We start from the raw sequence: 11,023 nt of genomic DNA, 5'->3' as shown, positions 1-11,023 counted from the left end.
TGAGATACCATCTCACACCAGTTAGAATGGCGATCATTAAAAAGTCAGGAAACAACAGGTGCTGGAGAGGATGTGGAGAAATAGGAACACTTTTACACTGTTGGTGGGATTGTAAACTAGTTCAACCATTATGGAAAACAGTATGGCGATTCCTCAAGGATCTAGAACTAGATGTACCATATGACCCAGCCATCCCATTACTGGGGATATACCCAAAGGATTATAAATTATGCTGCTATAAAGACACATGCACACGTATGTTTATTGCGGCACTATTCACAATAGCAAAGACTTGGAATCAACCCAAATGTCCATCAGTGACAGATTGGATTAAGAAAATCTGATTTGTATTTTAAATGGATCACTCTGGATGCTAGTTTGAGAAAAGACTTGAATATCTTTCCTCTCCCCACCTCCTTCAGGCTGAGGGGAAAGCAAGGTAGATTCTTGCCATATTGTAGTAGAAAGACGATGGCGACTAGACCAGGGTGGTGGCAGTGGAGGGGACGAGCAATGGTACGATTCTGGGTCTAAAGAAATGGGCCTCGAAAGCCACATGAAGAAAACGTATGTAGTACAAAACCACAATCAAATGTATCAAATGTGGCTAGCAGGGCCAATAAAGTGAGGACTGAGCATTAGATTAAACCACCGAAAATCAGGGCTAACCCAGACAAGAGAAATTTTGAGGATGCGCCGGATGCAAAAAAATCTCACCAAAGTGGGCTTAAGAAGAATGAAAAGACTGTGTCCAGTCATGATGAGGCACCAGAGACTGAATTTACCCTCCCACCTTAAACGCCTGAAAAACTGGACAAAATTCATGAAACAAAGAATTTTCAGTCAGTGGAAAACACACAGCACAGGACAGTGATCCCTGAGAGCCGGGACACAAATGAGGTGCTCCATATGACTGCCCAGCGAACTCCATAGAGATTCCAGCCACATTGCGCAGTGGGGGACACCAAACAGAGTGCCCCGAGGTGAGGGACAGAGTTGAGAATTCAGGGAGAACAAGGCAGTGCAAGAATTCACAGAGCAGAATAGCACAGCAAAGAGGACTGCTCGAAGAAAAAGCTCTGTAGGGCCACAGGGGTTCCCTCTAGAGGGGCTTCAACTGAAGAAACTCCCCAAGGCCCTGGAAAGAAACACAGAAAAGGAGCGAGAAATAATTTCCAGAGTCACACAGGACTGGAAATAACTCAAGGAGTAAGAATTGCATGTTTCAATGCTAATGGGAATTATTCAACAGAGAGGGAACAACTGATGATGTAGGAGAGGAAGGGGAGAATTGCTCAAGCAATGTCTCTGTGGGGACGAGAAAGGTGCCTCCACAAAGAAAGGTATGTGCTTGAGATAGTTCCGTCACAGACAAGAAAGTGGTACCTGTGGGTGGAGATGCTGAGTGGTGAGCAGACGCAGTGGTGATGCGGGAACCGTGCAACTTCTCTTATGATCACCTCAGTTTTCTCAGTTAAGCAGAAAGCAGGAGCATCAGCTTAGAAGGAGGATAACAGAGGAGATGCTGAGGAATTGAGGAGAGAGGAGGATGTGTGAAATATTCACTTAGGAGAGTAAAATGAGGAAAAGTCCTAATGCAACCAGGAACATTTATATGTTTCTACGAGTGGCAGCATTAAGGGCCTATTTGGTCATAAATCTAAAGTGAGGACTTTCCGTGCGGTTGTGTTTTTCTCCTGCCATTTGCAGCTGCTCAAATGCAGGTGTGGGATGGTAAGGATTGGATTTCACCTGCGTTGGGGATTTGGTAAGTGAGTAAGATAAAGGGAGAGAGGGGCAAGCAAGCCATGCATCATCACAGTTGACTTTGAATGGAGTCCTTTTTATTTTTTCTCCCTTGAACTGTTATTAAACCAGATCCTCTCTCTGCTGTATTTGTGTCACTGAGTCTTTCAACCTAAGGCCATTCTGCTCATATATTTTTATTCCATCACTCATCATTAAAAGCTATTCTTCCAACTGTGGATCAGTGAACTCTCTCTTCTTCCTAGTCACCACCTGAAACATTGAACAGGACAAAGTCAAGGGCAGGTTCTCTTGGTTCACCTCTACAGACTTCTCGTTGGATTAGCAATTTATTTGTCAACATCAAGCTTGGTAAATACATGTAACTAGCTTTTTGTTTAGATAATTCTACCATCATCAAATTAAATATCTCCATCTTTTTTCAGCGACACCAAGAGGGTTTATTAATTGCCTTGCCAAAACCAAAACATTCTGTATCTACAGCATTTCCCCACCTCTCAGTGTAATTTTTTTAAATGTTTTATAAAGTTAGTGTGGCACAACTTGTTAACAAATCCATATTTGCTATTAGCAGTTAATGTTTTGGATTTTTTTCCCCCAAGTACTTTAAAACAAGATAGCACTCTTCTGGGTGGGCCCGCTATATTTGCTCAAAGTCGGAGATGGCAGAATTATGATGACTGATGACCAGACTACCTTTCGTGGAACAACCACATACCTCTTACCTCCAAGCTGGTTCTAATTTATTTCAAGATTCACACGAGTTCCTCAAGTAATGGGGGTCTAGGTATAAGTATGCTGGGAAGGCAGTGCTAGTTGCTTCACCAATCTTTCCCTTCTTCTTACTAACTGGACTCCCAATTTTCTTTCTTTCTTTCTTTCTTTCTTTCTTTCTTTCTTTCTTTCTTTCTTTCTTTCTTTCTTTCTTTCTCTCTCTCTTTCTCTCTCTCTCTCTCTCTCTCTCTCTCTCTCTCTCTCTCTCTTTCTTTCTTTCTTTCTTTCTTTCTTTTTTCTGAGATGGAGTCTCACTCTGTTGCCCAGGCTGGAGTACAGTGGTGGGATCTCGGTTCACTGCAACCTCTGCCTCCCGAGTTCAAGCAATTCTCCTGCCTCAGCCTCCTGAGTAGCTGTGACTACAGGCACACATCACCATGCCTGGCTAATTTTTATATTTTTAGTAGAGACAGGGTTTCACTGTCTTGGCCAGGCTGGTCTTGAACTCCTGACCTCATGATCCACCTGCCTTGGCCTCCCAAAGTGCTGAGATTACAGGCGTGAGCCACTGCACCCAGCCCTGGACTCCCAGTTTTGTCCTGGGCAACAATGTGCTAAACTAAAAACAGAAAAAGGAGAAGGGGTTTATATTTCTTGAAGTTTTCTTGGCCAGGTGTGGTGGCTCACACCTGTAATCCCAGCACTTTGGGAGGCCGAGGCGGGTGAATCACGAGGTCAGGAGTTCAAGAGCAGCCTGGCCAATATAGTGAAACCCCGTCTCTACTAAAAATACAAAAAATTAGCTGGGCGTAATGGCAGACGCCTGTAATCCCAGCTACTCGGGAAGCTGAGGCAGGAGAATCGCTTGAACCCAGGAAGTGGAGGTTGCAATGAGTCGAGATCATGCCACTGCATTCCAGCCCTGGCAACAGACTGAGACTCTGTCTAAAAAAAAAAAAAAAAAAAAAAAAAAAAAGTTTTTCTTGCGAAGAGTCCACGTCACTGTTTAGGTAATGAGAAAAAAAGCAGGATCTTTGGGGGAAGTTTTGCATTCCGGATACTTATACATGGAAAACACATTTCTCTTCATCATTTCTTCTCTCGTGGAAATAGATGTGAAGCTGGAGGCTGTGAGATGGCAAATATGAGGAGAAAAGCTGCTTGTCCAGGATGGTGAAGTGGAAAGCTAGCTCAGCTTGGTGTGTTGTTGATGTTGTGGGGCTGCTGCTCCAGCCCTGAGCTGCCTGCCTGCAGACTTCTTGTTATGTGAAGACTACAAGCCCCCTTTGGGCTAAGTCACTAATGCAGAGTTCCTGTTCTGTGCAGCAGAACTTGTACATATATACATGGATAGAAGCTGGAAAGCTGCCAGTCACAGGAGCAGCCCTAAGAACTGACTGCTCTGTCTCCCCCAGCTCCCAATTGCTACATGGTTTGTCTCTCATGATGTCTATTTATTTTTCCTGAATATTTATTTATTTTTCTTACTCTAACGACTTGCTTCCTTATCTAATCATTCTATCTGTTCTCTGAGTCAAACTTTCTACTTACTAGTAATTTCTGCTCTCATGATTTTAGTTAACCACAGTTCACCCTGCCCTTTCCAACATATCTTTACATCATTATTTTTACCTTTCAGCTCCCACACTAATTTTCTCATTCTTTGTTATTCCAAATTCTGGAGAGGAGTATGGTAGTCCTGTTATGTTTAGGCCACGGGCCAATCTATTGATCGGTCACCCCTGGGTCTGGCGTTCACCTCTAATCCAAGCAGCTGTGGTTTGGGGGATGAATGATTTTAGGAATCCCATAGAAATCATGGCCCTCTATGGGCCCTTCTCAGCAAAGACTCTGGACAGATCAAGGCTGGCAAGAAGGGACAGAACAAGCATCATAATGTAGCTCAGGTCTGCAACACTGTACCAACAGAAAGCATAGCCACCCCTGCAGACGAAAGCCAATTAAAGTCTCATATTAAATTATGCACATTTCAGAAAACATAACCTAATAAACTATGACTGGGAAATTCCAGGGCTCAAGTCGTAATCCCAGTTTTTCTATTAACACACTATGTGAAAGTTTGAAGATCTCTTTGTGCCTTACTTTCTTCATCTGTAAAAATAGGGAACTCATATCTATTACCTCCTGAGGTTGCAGAGAGGAACAATAAAATTGATTTGCAAAGTGTTTTATTGCCATAAAGTGCTATGCTGAAAACAGCCTGTGTTTAAATAGCCTGATTTGTTACAGTATATAATAAAGAGTGCTATTTAAAGAATATATTCTAAATAAATGCATTCTTAATTTTCTTTCTGTTGTTACTTTTGTGACACTCACTGAAATCCAGGAAGAATACTCTGATATGTTAAAGTCTTTATTCACACTAAATTTTTCCCTACCCAAAAAATAAAATTCCAGTCCCATAGTCTTAGTTTACTCTTCCACAATTCATTCAGTTAACATTTAAGTATAACAACTAGATCTCTAACTTTATGCTTAAATTTATGGAATCCGAAGTAATGAGTACAGCCAGTACTGACTTTTGAGTGTCACTTATGCTCACCTCTTCCCAGCTCCATCTTCAGTAATGTCATATTGATAGCTCGAAATCAGCTATTTTCAGAGTATTTACACCACAGAAATGAGCAAATGTATAAATGGGATATTTATCTTTCCCCTTTCCAGAGAACTGGTTATTAAACATTTACCAGCACACCACTGGATTTCATGTACCTAGAACTGAAAAACACACAGATACAAACACGCATCATCATCATCATCAACAACAACAATAGAAACAGCAAAACTACACCTAAAAAGCATCAGAGAGATTAATTTTTAAGATAATATACTGTTTCTTCTTTAAAAATTTTTCTATAGGAAAATATTTGCTATAAGTGGATCCAGATATTTTCTTAGCCTAAAGCAAAGATTCTCAAACTTTAGCATGCCATCGGAATTACCTGGAGAACTCATCAAAACAAACTGCTCAACTCCAAACCTTGAATTTCTGATTTAGTAGGTTTGGGATGGGATCTGTTAATTTTCATCTCTGACAATTTCCCAGGTGAACCTGATACTACTGACTTAGATGTGTGTGGGGTAACACAAAACAAACCAAAAACAAAAAGGAAGATTGGAGGATTGCACTGATAAATGTGAATTGGACCAGTGAAAATTTAGTGAAATGTACAGGATTTTTATGAGCCTCTGAAAACTATACGAAATGCCAGTTTTAGGATGCTGGCTATTCTACAGATCGCCTTGTTTCTGGGCCTGAAAACTATATGAAATGCCAGTTTTAGGATGCTGGCTATTCTACAGATTGCCTTGTTTCTGGGCCTCTTCACAGTAAGTGAGGTTACTATTATTTGTTCTGATAGATCTAAAATGCTGTGAATTTGGAGTCGGAGTGTTTACTTCAACAGAAAATCACTTTGCCTCATTGGGCTTCAGTTTCATTATCTGTTAAAAGTGAGAATTAAATTTCATGTTCACAGTTCTGTGTTAATCAGCTATAAAATGAAAAAGAACTCACTCACAGGTTCCTTAACTAATGAAGTTCTGTTGTAAAAATAATAACAATTATAATATATCAGAAAATAAGAAACCAGAATCTCAGATCCCAAAGACATGGATGAACAGGACCTAAAGCAGAGGCAGCTCACAGAATGGAGTTTGGAAACTGGGTTATCCTTGGAACCTAGTGAAGCGTTTACAACCCAGTTCCTTTGCTGCCATCTCATCAGCAGGCTCACGGGTCCCAAAAATCTAGTGTTGTAACATTACCATGACCTTGCAAGTCTTCATCTCTGCTTCTATTAATATGTCTCTCTCAGCTTCTCCTTCTACTACCAAATGGTCTCTACTCTCCTTTTCTCATAGCTTCTGTATTTCCGTGTAATGTAACTATTGTATACCTCCCAGTTTCTGGCACCATTTTGATGGCAGCAGCAGCCCGTCTAGAATGGCCACTGTCATGACACTGGCTGCAGTGTGGGAAGTACAGCTGGGGCTGTGCGCTTCATGGAACCGGTGGGAGCTGGGAACAGGTGGAAGCCCCACCCTCTTCTGTGTTGGCAGGGCGGAGCTTCACCCTCCCCAGGCACAGCTGCAGCCTCGCAGCCATGGCTTCAGACTAAGGTCTCCCTGTGCTCTTGGAGTCTGGGAACAGGCAAGAACCCTGCCCTCCCAGATGCAGCTATAGCCACCCAAGCCATGGCTGCAGACCTGGGCATCTCTGCACTGTTGGGGGCCCAGGAAGACCCCCTGCCCCCACAGGCTCAGAAATGCCTGCTCCTGCTGCCTGGCCGTTTCCTGCTGCCAGCACCCACTTCAATCTCAGAGCAAAGTTGAGGCTGAGCCTGGGCGCTGTGACAATCTGGACAATCTCTCCACAGTGTGTGTGCACGCTTGGAGCAGCACTGACATGCCAGCTTCCTTCCACCTCAGCCCACTCTGGACTTTGGGCACCAATCAGCATGAGAGGCAGACTGAGTCAGGGGTAAGGGCAGCTTGGCACGGGCCTGCAGGCACCCCTCGGCATGAACAGCCTGGGCACCATGAACAGCGGCAGGAAGCAGACAGGCTCCTGGATGAAAAGAGGTGGGTCCCTAGTGAAGCCAGGGAAGGCCTGAAGCTTGGGGGCTAGGCTGCCAGCCCAAGGACAGAAATGGGAACTTATAGTGCTTTTTCTGGCCTGCCCATGACCACCCATGGACGAATCAACATGCACTTCCTCCCTTATGAAGCCCATAAAAACCCCAGAATCAGGAGACATTGGGATAGCCAGATGCAGAGAGGAGCTGCCCTCTCCAGGGTTTCCTCTCTGCTGAGGGCTGAACACTAGTCAGGACACCCTGGCTACAGAGAGGAGCTACCCACTGTGAGTCTCCTCTGAGCTGTTCTATTGGTCAATAAAGCTCCTCTTCACCTTGCTCACCCTCCACTTGTCCACATACCTCATTCTTCCTGGGTGCAAGACAAGAATGAGAGACCCACCGAATGGCAGGGATGAAAGAGCTATAACACAGACAGGGCTGAAACATGCCCCTTGCTCACCATATTGCAGGTGACAAAAAAAGAGAAAAGCTGCAGCCCTTCAGAAAGCCCAGACCTAGGAGCTCCCTGAGCCAGGGCTGTGACACTCTTTTTGGGGCTCTGCAGTTCCTGACATCTCCAACCTTCCAGGCACCACCGTGTTCCCCCATGCCAGCCATGGAAGCTGTTTGCAGGATGCCCGGTCCAGCCACAGCCTCACCCAACCTTCCAGGCGCCACCATGTTCCCCCGTGCCAGCCATGGAAGCTGCTTGCAGGATACCCGGTCCAGCCACAGCCTCGCAGGGAGCCAGCGCTCATGCTGGCACCTGAAGCTACCCGCCCCACCACAGCCAGTATGCATGGCTGTGTGCAGTGGCCAGACACCACACTTGCTGCCTCACATACCCCTCACCACTCCAGTCATCCTTGGCAGGCATGGGATCCAGGCCAGTAACACGAGCCAAATACAGCCTTCCAGGCTGAGTGGGCCCAGCAGGCCTGAGCAAATCTCAGGCAAAGGCACAGCTGGCCACAGAGGTTTCCAGCTGGTGAAGTGACACCCCAAGAATCGTGTAACAATTTCATTCTTGCCATCTCTATAAGCTTTGCATTCAAAGCCTGATAAAGGATGAGTTTAAATCTACCTTATTTAATGCTACATTCACAATGCCAAGTATACTGCTTGGCACACAATAAGTATTTTTTGAATGAATGAATGAATGAATGCCTCGTGTAAGTCAACTCATAGACTGGCCCACTCCGGACCTATTTATATTATAGCCAAGAAAGCAAGCTTACACATTATGGAATTTACCCAGTTACACATAACAAATCTGAAAATCAGCCTAGGTCAGCAGGAGTCTATAGGTAAGGCTGAGAACATGAATATTTATCTACAGCCATTCACCTTTAGACATTCTTTATCTTATTTAGGCCCAGGAGAGGAAAAAAACTGGGTTGGTTGAGAAGAGAAGTTGATAAAGACCACCCTTACCAGCTGTCTAGGATCATCCAAAAACTTCCACCAGCTGAGTTAGTTTTCAGCCAGGATGTCAGTGAACAATTGTTTGCAAAGACGGGGGTTCCCTTAGAGCAGATTCTGAAACAAAGTTTTGAGTGCTGCAGTTGATATAGATGTCATCCCAATGAAGGAATAAAGAAATGAGACATGAAGGGGAAAAAATCAGCTAATTAAGATATGTTTTCACTCTGGCTGTGTTACCCACTCTGGGCAACTGGAACTTAATTGCTCTCTGGAACTCTGCATGTCAAGTCTCAGTTATTCTACCAGACAAGTGAAAGAACTGGGATACATACACCTCCTCCCATCAGTTATGGGTGGGGCTGGAGGTCTGGGAAGGGGTCATTAGATTCCTGGCTTACCCAGCCTGCCCATGTTGCCAGAGAATACCTTGATCAGGTTGTCAGAAGTTAGCGATAATAGTGAACTACAATGAAAAGCCAGAGAGAAAATAGGCCCAGGCACTGACAGTGATTATTACAGACTCTCATCCACATTATGGTCATGCCTGAGAATTCACTGCCCCAGAATTTTAGAATTCCAGGAGACAGCATCACTCTATTTTGTTCCTTAAGTCTGTGACCCACAACACTTATCCACAGCCACAGAACCATCTCTCCAAATCCTCCCCACCCTCAGAAACGTTAGTAGCAGCATAGCTGCCAACCTCTTTTTTTTTTTTTTTTTAATGAGAGGCGGTTTTTTTTTTTTTTTTTTTTTTTTTGAGACGGAGTCTCGCTCTGTCGCCCAGGCTGGAGTGCAGTGGCCGGATCTCAGCTCACTGCAAGCTCCGCCTCCCGGGTTTACGCCATTCTCCTGCCTCAGCCTCCCGTGTAGCTGGGACTACAGGCGCCGGCCACCGCGCCCGGCTAGGTTTTTTTGTATTTTTTAGTAGAGACGGGGTTTCACCGCGTTAGCCAGGATGGTCTCGATCTCCTGACCTCGTGATCCGCCCGTCTCGGCCTCCCAAAGTGCTGGGATTACAGGCTTGAGCCACCGCGCCCGGCCCTGAGAGGCGAATTTAACAGGCAAGGAGGGGCAAGAAGGCAGGGAGAAGAAAGAAGCGTCCCTGTACAGAGACCAAAGCCGAGAGAGGGAACCCCGCCTGCCACAGATACCAGCTAGGTATATATATAGAGGCTGCAGGAGGCGGTGTCAGATTTGCATAGGGCCCAGGGGATTGGTTTGACTAGGCATGTCATTCACATAGCCGGCGAAAAAGCTGGCCCTCCCACCCAAGCCTTTTAAAATACAAATGCAGGGCACCAAGACTTTCTACACACCTGGGGTTACGTGGGGGCGGCCATGTTGCCAGAAACATGTGGCAAACGGCAAGAAGGCCGCTGGAATCGCCATGTTTGGGTGGACCCAGTTTCTAATGGCTGGTATTTGCATATCAAAGGTTGCCGTCCTGGCTATAAGAGCCGGGGCTTTACAAGAAAGTTTTGCGGAGATGCTTTAATAAAAGGAAGACTTCGGGCGGGGCACGGTGGCTCACACCTGTAATCTCAGCACTTTGGGAGGCCGAGGCAGGCGAATCACCTGAGGTCGGGAGTTCAAGACCAGCCTGACCAACATGGAGAAACCCCGTCTCTACTGAAAATGCAAAATTAGCCGGGTGTGGTGCATGCCTGTAATCCCAGCTACTCGGGAGGCTGAGGGAGGAGAATCGCTTGAACCTGGGAGGCAGAGGTTGTGGTGAGCCAAGATTGTGCCATTGCACTCCAACCTGGGCAACAAAAGCGAAACTCCATCTCAAAAAAAAGAAAAAGAAAAAAAAGAAAGAAAACTTCCCAAGGACCCCTTTTCCTGTCTATCCGCCTAAAATAATTTCTTAATAACTCCTACAACATTCCCCCATGTGGAGATGCCACACTAACTGCTGTTAGGGGGTTTTGGGCGATGACTCCTTCTGGCTGCTTCCTGCTGAAAAGGGGCCTCGAATGGGGAACAGCAGCTAGGGCGCCTCTTGGGGTGGATCTAAGGGTCCTCCGAAGAATGGCATGTCCGTGTGTAGTTTACAGCACCATTTGGAGTTTGCTTCTAGGCGAGAAGAAACAATTCGAGGTATAGTATTGTGTATACAGGGTCCAAATATCAATACAAGACATATAAGCAAGAGAGGGCTTAATAAAGGGGTTGACCAATTCCTTAAAGAAGACTGGAATTTAATAAAGAGGGACTGTAGCCACTCAGGGCTGAAGCCGGCATTTTCCCTGAACCTGTCAATAATTTTGACATGACTTTTAAGTATCTGTAGATTTTTCTTTACTTTACTAGAGGTGTTAATCCAAAAGCCAGCTGCCAACCTTCTGAACGCCACTACAAAATCAAAGTAGGAAATAAAAATCACTATAGCAATTGCCATAAGATCATACAGTTTTCTGCTTACTTGCACTCCACCCAAGCTTCTCCCCTTCACCCATATACACCCATATTATGAACTCATTGAGAAAAAGTCCTCTCTGCTATTCATTTTT

The 11,023-nt window shown here is 45.0% G+C and overlaps 1 long non-coding RNA gene across 1 annotated transcript; it reads right to left on the bottom strand.

The window, feature by feature from the left end:
• Positions 1-277: 277 nt before the first annotated feature.
• Positions 278-9,228, bottom strand: LOC116274154. Its single transcript, XR_004182726.1, has 3 exons — positions 8,517-9,228; positions 5,045-5,220; positions 278-2,019 (listed from the first exon to the last, which is right to left on the bottom strand). It is a non-coding gene; the product is annotated as an uncharacterized LOC116274154 (long non-coding RNA).
• Between the last annotated feature and the right edge of the window lie 1,795 nt (positions 9,229-11,023).

This window comes from Papio anubis, chromosome 3, assembly GCF_008728515.1.
Source record: "Papio anubis isolate 15944 chromosome 3, Panubis1.0, whole genome shotgun sequence".
Classification (NCBI taxonomy): Eukaryota; Metazoa; Chordata; class Mammalia; order Primates; family Cercopithecidae; genus Papio; species Papio anubis.
This window is presented reverse-complemented; position numbering and strand designations above follow the sequence as displayed.